Source organism: Ursus maritimus, unplaced genomic scaffold (genome assembly GCF_017311325.1).
Source record: "Ursus maritimus isolate PB19 unplaced genomic scaffold, ASM1731132v1 scaffold_11, whole genome shotgun sequence".
Classification (NCBI taxonomy): domain Eukaryota; kingdom Metazoa; phylum Chordata; class Mammalia; order Carnivora; family Ursidae; genus Ursus; species Ursus maritimus.
The window spans coordinates 40,841,508-40,857,744 of record NW_024423453.1 but is presented as its reverse complement, the minus strand read 5'-3'; positions in this window follow the sequence as shown (position 1 = coordinate 40,857,744).

The window sequence follows — 16,237 nt, the reverse complement described above, 5'->3', positions numbered from 1 at the left end:
TGGCCTGGAGAATGAGGAAGAGATGGTTTCCTAAAGCTAAATACTAGTTCTGCCACCAGAAGGGGGCATTGATGCTGGTGAGTCAAATATATAAATGTCCACTACATTTATAGGCACTTCAGGATAGATTTCAAAACTCTTGTTTTCTCTGAGTTAGTCCTATTATTCTCCATAAACTAATTTTTCAAAGATAGGAATCCTATTAAGAGGTGAGAATAGCTTTCCCGCCCTAGTTAATCTGTCCCAGCCCTTTACCTGGTGTGGTTGACTGGATTACTCTTCAAAAATGTTTGCTGTGTGATAAAATTGCTCAGAACTAAACACAGACATACATGCAAATAAGTGTGTATAAAATCAGTGCCATCAGAGTCAGGCCGGTGGATTCTACCATCTTCAATGTCCTGGTTGGGGCATTGTTCTACAGTTGTGCAAAACATTACCATTGGGGGAAACTGGGTGAAGGGTACACTGAATCTCTTTGTATTATTTTTATAGTGCATGTGAATCAACAATTATCTCAACAAAAAAAAAAGACTTAAAGAAATCTATTGCCCTTTCCTGAGAAAAATTTGTATTTCCCAACTCCATCAATGGCGGACATTGGCCAATGAGACATGAGCGATGACAGTGCTGAGCAGAAGCTTGAAGAGCCAGGTCATGGTTTGCCATGTTCTCATTGCCCTCTGCCAGGATGGGTGGCAACGTTCCAGACGGAGGTGGTTGGGTGGGTGAGCCTGGGTCCTGGAGGAGTGCACAGCCAGCCCACAATGGCCATGGAGTAGGAATAGGAAAGCAATCTGTGTCACTGTGAGCTGTTGGTATTTGAGGGCTGTCACTGTAGCATACCTAGTCTAGTGCTTCTCAGACTCTGTAGCTTGCTTCAGAATCATCTGAAGAGCTTAACACGCAGATTTCCGGGTGCTGCCCCAGAGACTCTGCTTCAGTACTTGTGGGGTAGAATGTAAGACTTCACATTTCTTACCAGTTCTTCTGGTGTGGCTCATCTGAGGGCCACACTGTGAGTCGCATCGACCTGGTCCATCTTGACCAATAAACCTTTTTTGCTTCTCCAGCGACCCTGCCCTTGAACTTTCACAACGTGTTCATGTCCCTCCTACCACAGAGTCCAGCACTGGGCATGGAACAGTGCCTGGCAGATACAAGCCCTCAGTGAATCTGTTGAATAAATAGATAGCCCAGTATTCTGACAGAACCTCATCTGCCAACTCAAGTGAAAAAACTGGTCTTTCCAGCCTTATCATTCCAATAAAATAATTGTGATCTTCACAAACTATGCCTATGTTTTTTCCTGATTACAAAATAAGAGAATGTTTATTGTAGATAATTTTATTGCAAACGCAAAAATAAGAACCAACCCCTAATCTGAACGGCCAGAGGAAGCTACTTCAGAAGGTGGATATATATCCTTCCTGATCCATGTTGCCCACGGTTCTGATCGAGCGGCATACAGTACACATTCAGCGTGCGCTTCTTCCAGAATTCTTGCCTTCCCTTCATTTGTAACTGTTCTCATCCAATCATTTCCTGTCCATGTTTGTACAGTCTTCCCCGAGGCTTTCACTAGCCCTTGTCACTGGTGTTCTTTGTTTTGATGCCTGAAATATGAGCCAGTGACCGATAGAGTCTTGCCTATGAGTTATGGAGTTGCTGTTTCAAAAGTATCCAAAGAGCTTCTTCTGCTGGCACACGCCCCACCTCCACTGCCCTCCAGGGCCCGGGTCCCTCTGTCTGCCTGGCAACTCTGGCATGGTGACTCACCAGGGAACCAGGACAGGATACAAACCACCACGGGTCTCAGTGGGGCCTGGGTGGGAGCCCTCAAAAGATGTCTGCCCTCTGTGCTCAGGGGGAGCACGGAGATGCCGGAAATGGCTGTTATCAAGAAGCTCAACTCTGGAGATAGGCTACCGCTGGAGGTCCAACAAGGGATGGAGAGAAGTCAGCTTTTTGGGGTGCCTACTGCATGATTGAGTGCCTACTGCATGCCACGTGAAGGGTTTTTACCGAGGCCCTCCCATGTCATCTTCACAATCCTCATGTGAGCCAGCTCTTAGCTTCTATATTTTCTAGAGAAGATGACAATGAGAGTTTACAGTTCAGGTACTATTTGTTTGACCAAAAGAAAGGACAGCAAAATCTTGGTTTGTTTCTAGGGTTTGTTAGACCAGGAAAATAAAGGAATGAATTTTTACGTAAGGATAGACTGGTGTGCTCATACTTTACAGCCCAGAAAATCTGAGAAAGGATATCTTCAAGGACTATAATATGAAAGAAAAGCTTGTGCTTGACCATAGATAAGTTCTTCCAATCCCAGATCCCCAGAACAGAAGGAGAGCCCATATACCCTAGGTGGCCGGGGGCAGGGGGAGTGGTTAGAGCCTCAGCTTCTGGAGTCCAGCTCCTCAGGTTCAAGTCCTTGTGAGCTCTGTGTCCTTCAGCACGCCACCTGACCTCCACCTTGGTTTCTCACCTGTATAAGAAGGGATGACAGTAATAGTCCCCACATCATAGGGGTTCTTTAAGGATGAAAAGAAACACATATAAAGCACTTTGTAGAGCACTTGGTACCATTGTAAAGATTCAATAAATATTAGCTATTATAATAATCAGGGAGCATGCTGTACCACCTAAAAGGGGTAACTACAGATCAAAGAAAAGCTTACTTCACAGGGTGGGAAGTAAACTTGCTACACTTATATTAGCCCCAAAGGTGGCACAAACTAAAAATATAAAGAGAAGAGAGAAGGGTTAGCTCATGAGTGAGTAACCTTTTCTCGACCATAAGCCAATGACATATGAGGAGAAAAAAAACTGCATTTCTGGTCCCGTGTAAGTCAAAGAAGCCATCACGGGCTGTGAAGGGAGCTCGGTTAGTCACTGGTTGCTATGCCAATGCGAGCATCACCCTTCCACCTACTCCCCCATCAACACATTTGAATAAGTAACGATCATAATAGCATGCACTAAAAAATGTTATTTTTAAAAAAGTTAAGTGTACTTCTGTCAAAAGTCTAGTTTTCAGAAATAATTGCTATAGGCCAGATCAAGATTTGCACAGAATCCTTAAAATGGGTTGAGTGTAATCACAGAAGAGAAACCTTCTCTAGACCATCAAGGGACTCTTAGGGGTTCTTTGATGGGGGTTAAAGGGGGGCAAATTCTCCTAACATTCCAGGCTTGACCAAATGCCCCTTTGTGGTGTCAGAAATTGAGCTGGGGTCAGAGAGTCTTCAGTTGGCTCTGCCTTTTCCTCACCTTGAAGTCCAATGTGGACCCTAGCCTTCACCATGACTTTTTTTTAAAAAAAAAGATTTTATTTATTTATTTGACAAAGAGAGAGACAGCGAGAGAAGAAATACTATCAGGGGAAGTGGGAGAGGGAGAAGCAGGCTTCCCGCTGAGCTGGGAGCCTGATGTGGGGCTCGATCCCAGGACCCTGGGCTCATGACCTGAGCCGAAGGCAGACGCGTAGTGACGGAGCCTCCCAGGCGCCCTCACCATGCCTTTGTGAAGCATTACTTGAGTATCTACAGTTTGGTGGTGTGTATCTCCAACTTAAAAAAAAAATTGATCTAAGAATTTAATTTCTCATAATGAACCCTAAGAAACATAACTGGCATGCAATGATATTTATAATAGCAAAAAAGCCCCCAAACCCCCAAAATACAGATAACTTAAATGTCTGAATTTAATTGCTGTGCTTTCATATGCTAGAATATAATGAGCTATTGAAAATGAGGTGGTCAGAGAACATTTGATGAGGTGGGAAATTATTATATATTGTTAAGCGAAGCAAGCAGGTTACAGAACAGGGGAGTCGGTAAAAATCTGAATTTGATGTATGCAATTTTATGCAAATATATGCATAGGAAAAACTAGTAGTGTGTTAATCTAAAATGTTAATGGTTATTTCTGGATGATAGGATTACAGGTAGCTGTTATTTTTCTTTTGTGCCTCTCTATATCTCCAAAAACACTTCTTACGATAATTGCATATTTCTTCCATAATCAGAAAAAAAATAATTTTATAGGCGGAGAACTGACGGCCTGCTCTGCGTCTGGTGTGTGAGAAGGCGTGACCTCAGGGAGGGCTGCGCTTGGTCCTGTGTGGCCAGGCCCCGCCTCCCCCAGGGCACCAGAGGTCACATCTGGGGTGTCAGCCAAGATGACTCAGTTCAAGTCTGAGATGGCTTGGGCTCTCAAAGGATTTGTCAGCTCCCCGAAGAAGCATTTTGCACTTCCTGAACTTGGCCTCACTCAGCTCCACAATTGGTCTGCACATTCTGGTTCCAAGACAACCACACAGCCGCTGTCCCAGCGCTAGTTTTCTCATGGAAATTGGGGGGCGGAGGTCATTATTGGGCTGTGGATGCCCCCACCTAAGGTTTTATGACCAAATAAGCCCTAGTCGTTGACTGGCTCTCTTTCCCCAAACTGCCATCTGTCCCCCAGGCCCCGGAACGCCATGCGAAAAGGAGCCAGCAGAGCCGTACCCCTGGGAGCACCGTACCCCTGGGAGCACCGTACCCCTGGGAGCACCGTATTGTGGATGATTGTTTAAGGCTACAGAGGGAATGTCTCCAAGTGCAGCCCTTCAGCCACCTGCCCTGAATTTCCTGGCATGAAAGTGCAGGTTCTGGGGACCACCCAAAGCCTACCCAAATCATAAACTCTGTGAGTGGGAGGTTATTCTATGTACCCTAGAATTGGGGGCCCACTTCCCCAAAAGCCAGAAAAGGGGAGAACATCTGGACTAAGTAGTTTACGGAGGGATGCTGCACCTGAACTGGGCTCCCACTTTTGGACACTCAAACCTAAAACTACTCCCCCACTTATTATTTACTGGACGCCTGACATCCCCTCGTGCTTTACATCCTTTATCTCAAAGAATCTTCTCTACCACCGTCCCAGGGAGCTTTTATCCAGACGAGGAAACGGAGTGAAGGAGTTGACTAGAACTCTTCTTTATATATGAACTTGACCACTGTAAATAGTTCCTGTCCCCTCTCTTCTCTGGTTTTCTCTGCTCTCTTCCTAAACCTACAGCTAAAACACTTTGCTTGGCTCACATAGATAAAGCAGTTTTCTCTGAGAAGAAACGCCCACCGCTCACCCCACAGATGTCCCCTCTTTCCCAGCCCCTTCACTACATGTTTACCCTCAAGGCCTTTCCAAGTCAGAGGGCGGGCTGCATAACTGCTTGCATGGTGTGCTGTGTAGGGCCGAGTGTGGACGCAGCCCAGGGTAGACTTGTACCTGGCGAGGGCCGGCTCCCAGCTCTCTTTGAGGGACTCTGCTACAGGGAGAGCCCAGGCCGCCATGTTTCCACCTCGTGGCCCCCTCTCACCTGCCCCACGCGCACCACTACAACTACCTGTGTGTGTCAGAGACAGCTGCCTGACCACCTAGCACAGAGACATTTCCTAGGCAACCTTAAAGCGAGGCTTAGTTATGTGGGAAAGTCCTGGCCTTGGGGGTGGAGGTGATGTGTGTAGCGCCACGCCTTCCCTCTGTCCTGTTCTGGGGGAGTGGCTGTGGGGAGGAGCCATCTTGGATCCTATGGGCAAAGTTGTCACCCTAGGAATGACAGAGCAACAAGATGGAAAGATCCTCCATTTCTTATGACTGTACAGAAAAGAACAGCCTTTCAAGAGAGAGACATGCACTTTTGTTTAAGCCAACTGGCATTTGGGGTCTCCGCGCTGCAGCAAAGCAATAGCCAAAGAATTGCACTGAGCTGACCGAAGTCTCTCCCAGTAGTCTGGAAAAGAACAGCCTGAGCGTTAGCCGTGGAGGGCCCAAAGGTCACCGCCCAAAGGTCAGAGCCCCGGCCAGCCCGAACAGAGACCTGGAGTACTGGACAGAGAAAGGAGCATGAGGCAAACTCACAGGGAGGAAGAGGCTGAGAAGCGGCAACCTGGAGAAGGTGGTTACTGCCATTCCCAGCAACATTTCAGCGCCCAGCACAGTTCCTGAAGGACCCGGATGTGTATCTTGCTTTTGAATGTTATAATGCTGCCCTGGATTCTTTTCGCTCGAGCTTCCTGTACTGTGGTAAATATTATTTTTTTCCTCTCAGAGCTGTTGGTCAATCAAGGCTCTGTGTTAGGACCACCCTCTTCCATTGGTTCCGAAGCTCCCTAGGAGAAAGGCTTGGTGTTGGTGAGTGTTCAGTGCTGGGCACACAGATGTTCAGTAAATATTCAGTGAAATGAGTGTCCCAGGCAGTCACGGGTGTCACAGAATCAGGGAATTACCATGGAGCAGCAAATGAAGGAGCTGCGGCTGGCCCTTCGTGACCTGGGGAGGGACAGGAGACTTAACTGTTTTCCTGCCTCTTGGAGAACAATGGAAGCTCAGGCAGGGCCCAGCCCATATCCTAGTCCTGCCCAGCCCATAGATGAGAGGGGCTGAGAGGGGTGGACAAGGGGCCTGCCCGGGCTCCCCCTATCCTGGAGTTAATCCCGCCAGGGCCAGAGAAGGGCAGCCGGGGAGAAGGGAGGAGGACCGGGGATGGGCAGTGTCACAGAGAAGCCGGCTCAGGCATCAGCAGTGCCAGGGCGTGCCTGGACGCGGATGATGGAGCAGAGGCCCCAGGGACGCCCGGACGACCTCCAGGAAGGCACTTTGGGGGCGTGGTGAGAGGAGCTAGGATGCCTGGCTGGGAACTTTCTCTAGCGGAGCGGCAGGACTTAGAGTTGGAAGGGACTTCCACCTGAGGGGTTCCTGGGCAAGCTGGTGTCACGGGGACAATGTCACCCGGAGGGTCCCCCCCCTCTCACCCCTGGCATGGGGAGTTGTGCAGCCAGAGCAGGACTGGGGGGGGGAGGGGGGCAGGGGTGCGGTGGGCTCAAGCTGCCCCTTGGAGCTGGCCAGGAAGGTTTACAGAATAATTACCAGGGGCCCGGTGTGTAGAGTGTTTGCATATGATTTGCATGTAATTTGCACATGAATAACCTGCACTTTCTGTTCCCAGGCAATTTTCAAGTTAAATATTAATTGTTGTTGCCCTTCGGGTTTTTATATCTCGATTCTGGTTTCTCTGTTTCTTCTTGCCCCCTTGCTGTCCGTGACCATGATCGCTGGGTGGCGGGGGAGAGGAGGGAGTGACGAGGGTGGAGAAAGGACAGCCCCAAGCATGGGGGCCACCACACCTCTGCAAGGGGAGGGGTGGCCTCCAAAGCTGGGCCTTCAGGGAGGAGAACATGGGGGGCGGGGGCGGGGATGGGGGGGAGGGTTGGCAGGTGTGGGGGATCAGGTGTCTACTACACACAGAATAGGCATATAAAGCCACATGCCAGCCCCTGCTGCTAGAGGGACTTCCTGGAGTCTTCCCGGCCCCAGGCAAGGTCTTCTCTCTCTCCCGGCGGTGTAAACATCGGTGCTCTGGGCTCCCACCCAGGCCAGGGGGCGGTGCCTGCCCCAGCCCCTCCCACTTCCCCTGTCTCTGTGTTTCCATCCCTTTCTTCACTGGAGGCCCTGGCCACAGGCAACCTGCAGACGGGGCTACTGGCAACCCTCCCCCCCCTCCCCGGCTCGGTTGGAGCCCTGCACAGCAGTGGTTAGCTCACAGGCTCCGAGACTGACCATGTCAGTCGGATTCGGATCCTGGCTCTGTATTCTAGGAACTGTGCAGCTTGGAGCAAGTAACTTGCTACCATGTCCTCTTCCGGGAAATGGAGTTTCGCAGAGTGCCTGGCTGGCACACAGACCGTGCCCCACACAGGTTAGTTGTGGATATTCGTGTCCCGGGTGCGGGTCACCGGGTCCCAGCGCCGCGCGGGGCGCCCCACACCAGCATTGGATCGGCCAGCTTCTGCTCACACATTTCCTGAGGCACAGTCTCACCAGTTCTGGTCTTCGGAGGGTTGTTAACACCACGCACGTTATAACCACATTAAAGGAACTTTGAGAAGGGAGCTCAGAGCCTTTCCAGGCAGCACCCTCTATTCTTGATCAGCTCTGAGAAAAGGCTTCCTTGGGCTGTCTGCTGGCTCTGTCCTACGAGTGGACTCACGTCTGTTTTCTGGGGCAGCGCAGCCTGTAATTCCTCTTCCGTCTGAGAGCCTGTGAAAGATTTCAGGGTGTGCTGCCTTCCTGTGCCCCCTCCTCCCAAGCTTCTTAGACCTCCATCTTGCCCGAGAACATGGCGGCCCCCCAGAGTGGGCTCAGTGGGCCTCTGATTAGACTGAAAGAGTCCCCTTTGGAGTTTTCCAGCACCTGACTGGATCCAGAGATTCCTCCTAGGGAGTGTGAAGAACAGCTTCGTGCTGACAATAGCTGTGCTAAGAGTTTAAATTTATGCTCTCTCTTAACCTTCACAACTGCTCCAAGAGGTAAATGCCATTGGTATCCCCATTTCACAGTTGTGAGAACTGAGGCTTAGAGATGCTGAAGAGTTTGCCTCAAATGGCTCAGCTTTTATGCTGGGGAGACTGGTTGTGACCCAGACAGGCTGGCTCCAGCCTCCAGCTGCCATCTGCTCCTGGGCTAGCTCCCCAAAAGTCTTTTTCTCACAACTGGGTTTTCTTTTCTTTTTCTTCTGTAAGAGGTGAATGACACAACATATGAATCCTTCTAGAATATGCTTGTCTCCATATCTACACTGTAAGCAGTCGGGTACGTAGCAAGCAATGGTCTTTGTTTCTTTTGGCTTCCCTAATAGATCTGAGGCCTTGAATTGTCCTTGGGGCTCCCTTATCCATAGGGATGCCTAATCTGGCCCCTCTTTTCTGCCGATTCCCTCAGTATCCCCCTTCCCCCAGGCGACTTGGCACCTCCGTGTCAAGGGCACTGACTTCTTCCCAGTCGCAAGCTCCAACCAAATTTCTTCTCCTCCGTCTACATTATCCTCATGAAACCTGCTCACACATGCTCCACTTAGGCCCATTGCAGGCTGAGCACTTTAAGCAGCCCAGATGCTGGGGTCCTGACTTCTCAGAAAAAAATGCAGTTTCTGGAGGGCCTTCTAGGCTAGGTGGTCTGTGAGTTTCCCCTAGGACGAAGAACCAAGGCCCCCACTTAAGCTTGGAAATAACCTCTAGTGACCATGACCTTATCGGAACTGCATCTAAATGTTGTATTCTTGTTAACCTCAGCAGAAAAGTCCAGAAATCTCTGCAAAACTCAGCCATGCACCAACATGATTAGGGAGGGGTTAATAAAGGGGTTAATAAACTCAGCCATGCACCAACATGATTAGGGAGGGGTTAATAAAGGGGTTAATAAACTCAGCCATGCACCAACATGATTAGGGAGGGGTTAATAAAGGGGTTAATAAACTCAGCCATGCACCAACATGATTAGGGAGGGGTTAATAAAAAAATATCTCTGCAGAACTCAGCCATGCACCAACATCATTAGGGAAATGGTTAATAAAGTTGTTATGTTCTTTACATTTTCAAGAAAACAGCTCTGGGATAGGGGTTTCATTGCAAACTTCAGGATCTTGTGAAGTGCTAGGAGGCAGGGCCGATTCTGACGCTATTGGGAATACCCAGTGAGAGACTGAAGCTTTACTTTGTAAATTCAGGAGAGAGCACCTGGGAAGAGGAGGCCACTTATTCACCTTCTTATTTCCCTAGATAGAACATAGCTCCTGGCTAGTGGGTTTTCTGGTGGGGAGATTAGAAGTTCGAAAATCACCACGTCAAGTACCCTCCATATCCCATGAGGAGGGGTCTGGGAGCAGCCTGGGAATTAAGGAGACCTTATTCCAGCTCCTTTTCTCTCTTCAAGTGCCTCCAGACCTTAACTTCCTCTCGTTGGTCCTTAGTCCCTGCAGAATAGACTGGCCTAGGCTGGCTTAGAGCCTCAGTTTCCAAACTTTTAAAATTGTGGTCCTTTCTCTTAAAACAAACAAACAAACAAACAAAAACCCTCTTGTGAAAATCCAAAGTATAAGACAGAAAAAGGCAAGCTGCTTGGGCTGAATTCTCTGGGAGGGGGTGTGTGTTCCTAGAGTCCTAAGACAGGTCAGTTTGGGAACCACTCCCTACTTGATCTCTAGATGCCTGTCAGGCCCAGGGGAACCAAAGGAGATCCTGGTTCTTGGAACCTGAAGTTAGTCCAGAAAACTTGGACGTCCCCCTAGATAAGGAGGGGCTGGAGTGCTGATAGAATTTTTGGGAGCCATGCTTGGGGGTCTCTCTCCTTGCTTCCTTCTCACCCTTTCTCCCACTGACCCATGCTCCTTCTTTCCTTCTCCCCCTGGCATCTGGAGGCAGGACTCGGCACAGTTGTGGTTTTCCCTGTGAAGCCTAAAGCTGCTGCTAAGTCTTCACCTAGAAAGCTCTCCCAGGCCTACTGAGAGGACTCACCAGCATTCTTCAGCGACATCCCGAGACAGTGGCCCACACTAACTGGAGAATGGCCGCCGTGGGGTCCATCACGCATGAGTCAGGAGGGGTTGCCCAAACAGGTCATTATTTCTTGAATTTATGGCCTCCTTTACCTGAGGTGAAGTGTCAATGTCGCTGGGAGAAATTTCTTTTAATGTCCTGGATCATTAAAACCCAATAATCTCTTTGAAATGGCTTAACTGCTTCCTGCCAGGAGATAAAGTAAATAAAACTGTCGTCTCTGGGTCTGCTGTCACTGTATTGATGCAGTGTTTCTTTTCTTTTTTTTTCATAACTGCATTCATTTTGGTCCAGGCCAATGCATTTGCGCCATGCTGCTGGTGTATAAATTTGGTAATTAAATCCTGTTATCTTGACACTATGGGCAGCATAAGAAGCAGTGTGATGCTTCAGAAAGAAAAAACGCAGTGAGGCGAGAGAAGGAGATTTGTTTTGTTTTTTTTTTAAATCATTTTCATGGAGACTTTTTTTAGTGCTAGATAGCTGACAGATGCCCGCCTAACAGAGAGATCCTTGTGTGGGGGAAGGACTCTAATGAATCCTGTGAAATTACTCTCCACCCCAGCAGCGTAAAAAGTGTATGTTATTTGTAATCCCACATACCTGGAATTTGATCTGAGCCCTACGGCTTACTAGCTGTGGGGCTTTAGGCAAATCACTCACTTTCTGTATCTGGCAGGGTGCTTTTGGCTGCAAACAAGAAAAACCCCAACCCAGAATGACTCCATAATTACAGAAAATGTCTCATATCCTAGAATAAGAAGTTCTGGTTTAAGGTAACTTCAGGGATGTTGAATTCAGCAGCTCATCAATGTAAATGAAGAGGTCAGATTCTTTCCAGTAGTTTCCTTTGCCATACTCAGCGTACTGGCCAGGGCTCCTAACCTAGCCTTGCGATTGTAAAATGGCAGCTTCGGTTCCGAGAACCCCACACAGACCCAACAAGTACAGCGGCAGCAGAAGGTCTGTCTCTTTTATCAGAAAGAAAGCCATTCCTGGAAGCTCTCCAGGAGACACAGCATCACATCCTATTGGCCAGCAGTGTGTCCCATGCCCACCTCTGAACCAATCACTGGCAAAGGGCATGGAATAATTTGTGATTAGCTCAGAGAAATTATAGTTACCTTTTCCTCCCTGCCAGGCTGGTGATGGGACCCCTGAAGTACATGGCCATACAGAAAGTCTGGGTGCCTAAATGAAACCAGGATCCTTTTAGAAATGAGGATGATGGGTGAGTGGTTATTAGGTTGGCGACCCATAGTATCTGCTACAATGTCTTTGAGCCTATTTCTTCATCTGTAAAACTGGATCATAGATACCTACTGTAATAATCCTGTTGTGAGGATTCAAAGAGATGAATAATAAATATTAGCTCCAAAACTTTCTGTTGTGGACAGAGTATTAGCAGAATGGAGAGCTGACAACTTCTCCAGAGGAGGCTGGTTGGTAGGCTTGGGTATGCTTCCCATTCAGTCCCAAGAGGCCAGAGACTCAGACTTCCACTAATGGTGGAAATTTGTGCTGCAATGCTCCCAGGAGACTTGTGGCTGGCCTAGGCCAGTTCTCCAGGGGGTCCTCCTGTAACCTTGCTTTTACTTTTTCTAAGATGGTTGTGACTCATGTAACTGGAGTATGGGCAGGGTGCTTGTTTTCCATTGTAAAGGGTGTCTCCAGCTAACAAATGATGCCATCTGGGCTTATTCTGATGCCAGGGTTGAACCTGTCTTACATTCCACAGGAAGAATGATGCAGGTGAAGCCCACAATTAATGCACAGCCCCAGCCACACAGTGTCCCAGAGCTTCAGTTGGTGAGAAGGAACACAAGCCAAGGTCGTACAAGGGGACAGCAAGGGGTTCCACTCTCATCCCTTCCTACGTCTTGCTGGCCACACCAAGGGAGAGACTGGTTTTCAGTAGCACAGCTGTGGGTGACAGAGGAGGTGTGTCAATCCTAATTCACTACTTCCTCTCTAGAGCCCCTGAGAGGTAAGCACAGCTCACCTAGGCCAAATTTAACTTGCTTGGAGACTACACAATCTTAACTTGTGTAAAGGACAAGCATTGCTCCTATTAGGAAATCTTTGTTCTTGGCCTTTCCATAACATTAGCCCCTGCCATTATTGTACTCAAAAGCATTTGGCTTTTTCTTGAATCTGCTATTGTATTACATTACAAGGGCCACACACTGACAATAAAATGGCTCTCTCTGTGGTACCCAGGAGGGATGGCACCCGCTTGGATTATATCCTTTTGGATCCTCCTGATGAAAGAGGGGGGAGGGTTTCACTGTGTGTAGTGGTGCTTTTGGTCTGTGAATGAATTGCTTATTTCATGAAAGGTAGAAGTAGGGCGAACATGAGCCTGTTCACCACGTTAGAGAGTACCAGAACTAATGGGTAACAAGAGAGGTTTCTACACTCAGGACAAATAGAAGGAAATACCACATTATCCAGCAGAAAATAAACTTTTAAAATTCCTTATCCCAAGACGTGGAAAAATTAAAGTTATAAGTAGCCTTTAAAAGATTAGATTTGCATATAGTACAATTGTTTGCTAAGAAAAACCCAAAGAAATGAACTAAAAAGCAATTAAAATAAAACAATTTCATCTAAAGTTCAGTTAAAAGAAGAAATCAATATCATTCTTGCCTTACTTGGAATATTCAGTCAGAAAAATACAAGGGACAAACAAACAAAAAAGTGTTGGCTTGGAGCAAGCTTCCTTCTCCATGGGATTTAGTCGGGCTACCTCCTACCTATTGACCAGATGTAACCGTAGACATTATGTCCTCAGGAAGGGCTTCCCAGATCCCCTAGACTGATTAGATACCCTCTGTAGTGTGTTTTTGGAGCACTCCATACTTACTTTGGTCATTGGAATTACCAATTATCACTCAAGTGTCTATCTTTCCTGCTAGACTGGATCCTGAAGGTAGGATAGAGGAGGTCTTCCTCACTGCTAGTCTTAGTGCCTTGCATAATACTGTTGAATGAATTAAAGAATGAACAAAACAGAATATTACTTAGAAAAATCTCTCTTTAGAGAATTGTATGTGCCCTATACGAAGAAACATGACATACTTAACAAAAGATAAAGACAACTTGAGAAGGTGTGGCCAGGTGCCTTGTTCCTAGGTGGGGCAGCTGGGAATTGTACAGTTGTCCTTCTGCCCAAAATAATGTATAAACTAAACTGTAATGTCAACTGAAATCCTCACAGTATTACTGGGGGAAATGTTATGAAATGATTCTGGAAGGAAAAGCCCATAAAAGAAAATTCTGGAAAAATAAACTATAAGGTTCCTGCAGGTAACATCCTGGCCCCTCTTCTTTCTCTCCAAGTAGTCTTTCACACACAGCATGGCTCAGCACCCCATCCCCCTTCCCTGCTTGCTGTGTTCTGTCAGGGGGCAGTCGCTTGAAGATAGCAGAAGGACAGGCAGAAAGTCCCAGGACTAATACATCTCTGTCTGGTCTCGTATTCCAGAAAGCTGTGAGAGCTCAGCCTAGTCAGGGACAAGGTAGGCCTATGAATGCTGTTTCAGAGTTTGGCACTAACATGGCTATTGTGATGGAACATTCACAGTCTGGGCCCTGGACAGGATGCAGCTGGAGCTCACAAGGTTCTGTGCAAGCAATTGGGTACCCTCTAATGTCCCTCGCCTGAAGAGGTCCCTCTCCAATGGCTAGTTTGCAGTATCCATCCCCCCATTGTCCTGCTTCTGCTTATTGTTTCTCTGACCATTGCCTCCTTATAGAACATTTTAGAGCAGCATCTCCTGGGGAGGGGTGATTCTGTACCTTGGTTCTCTGGGATGTCTTCAAGAGGGTCTGTTGACTTCTGCAGCTCTTCCGGGCTTCTTGCTCAGTAGTATCTGTAAATCAAGACCATCCCAGTCCTGTCGAGGATATCCCCAGCTCCCTTTGATACGTCTGGCTCCACTGACTTACTGCAGATCTCAGTACAAGGAGTCAGAAGGAACGATGGAAATCACTAAGCAATCATGCATTCAAATAACTCATTCTTGAACCAACAAATCAATCAATATTTAACACTTTGCTCCCTCACCTCAAACTTCATTAAATCAAATTTGATTGAACTCCCTATAAAAATACACCCACCATATCACTTCACTTTGTCCCTGAGATTGGAATATGCATTGTAAGTTATAATACCTAACTCCATCCTCTCAAACACCTTAAACCCATTAGAAGAACTCTCACGATTATTTCCAAGTCCCAGGAGACAACTTCAGTGAATTTCCCACTGGACACGGGACCACAGATATACCCACTGGCTGCCTTTTTAGTGAGAGTTTTAGATGAAACCAAGAGAATAATTTCCCTTATTCCCATTTTTGCTTCCAAAGGATCCCAGCTCTAAAATGGACAATTACAACTGGAGACAGAGGTCAGGAGATACAGTGCAGCAAGAAACCAGGTTGGGAAATCTTAGCTCCAAGAAGTAGAAGAGGAGAGTCCATTGGTTTCTGAGGTAAAGGGGTGCAAGGAAGCCACTGAAGTGGGGAATTCAGGGGGAAATGCAGGGAGCAGTGGGTGAGATGCTCCAGGGAGTCGTCAGGAACAGTTGCCCGGAGCTGATCCTGTTGTTGGCTGCTCCTTTGGGTCACAGGGAAGTTTGGATGTGCCCGGCAAAGAACACATTCTCTCTTCCTCATTCCCTGTGTATAGGTGAGCAGGAATTGGCTGAAACTCACAAAGTCAATCCAAAGTGACTAGATTGGGGCCATATATCCCTTGAGAGCCCAGTCACTGCTGCCTAAGTGACAGCACCCTCAAATTCAGACCCTGGGCCTAATTGGATGAAGACTTGTTCTTCCTTCACCTTCCCTTGGGGAGATGCACTGGTGCACATCCCAGTCCAGACTCGGAAACCCATCCTCTAGAACTGTTCTTGCATACCCTTTCCCCAGAGCTTTCCTTGACTTCTGCTCTCTTTTGTGTTCGGCTTGACTTGACCCCCTGGCAGATGACCCAGAATCCTGTTCCTGGAGAATGACCACTGCCTAGAAGTCCTCACACTGGGCTCTGTGCCAGCTACCTTGCACATTTTGGGGTCCTAAACAGTATGCAGTGTAAGGGACTGCTGGAAAGGGGATTTACCAATTGCCCTAGTAGGTTTCCTCCAGCTAATGACCCTTGCTGTCCCCTTGTACGACCTTGGCTTGTGTTCCTTCTCACCAACTGAAGCTCTGGGACACTGTGTGGCTGGGGTTGTGCATTAATTGATGACCAGGTGTGGTAAGAATGGTATTAGTGGCTTTATTTATTTATTTATTTATTTATTTATTTAAAGATTTTATTTATTTATTTAACAGAGACAGCCAGCGAGAGAGGGAACACAAGCAGGGGGAGTGGAAGAGGAAGAAGCAGGCTTCTAGCGGAGGAGCCTGATGTGGGGCTCGATCCCAGAACTCTGGGATCACTCCCTGAGCCAAGGCAGACGCTTAATGACTGCACCACCCAGGCACCCCATAGTGGCTTTAGAATCCCAGGTTTGAATCCCAGCCATGCCGTGTATTCTGGGGGTGAGTTTGAACAAATCGTGTAGCCTCACCGAGCTTGAGTTCTCCCATCTACAAAGATGGGACTAGCAATACCTACTTCCTGGGGTTGCCGTGTGAGGAATAAACGGGACACTATGTGTGAATACATCTGGCATTCAGTCAATAAATATTTAATCCTGTTCACGAATCTTGTAGGACATAGTACAATTTGTCATTCCCTCCAGAAAAGTCCTCCGCCTCTAACCCTGTGGGTGGTGTCTCTACTCTCTTTCCTCGTACTGTGTGAGTAAGTGAGCTACTAGCAGGCAAGAATTGATTGAAACCCAC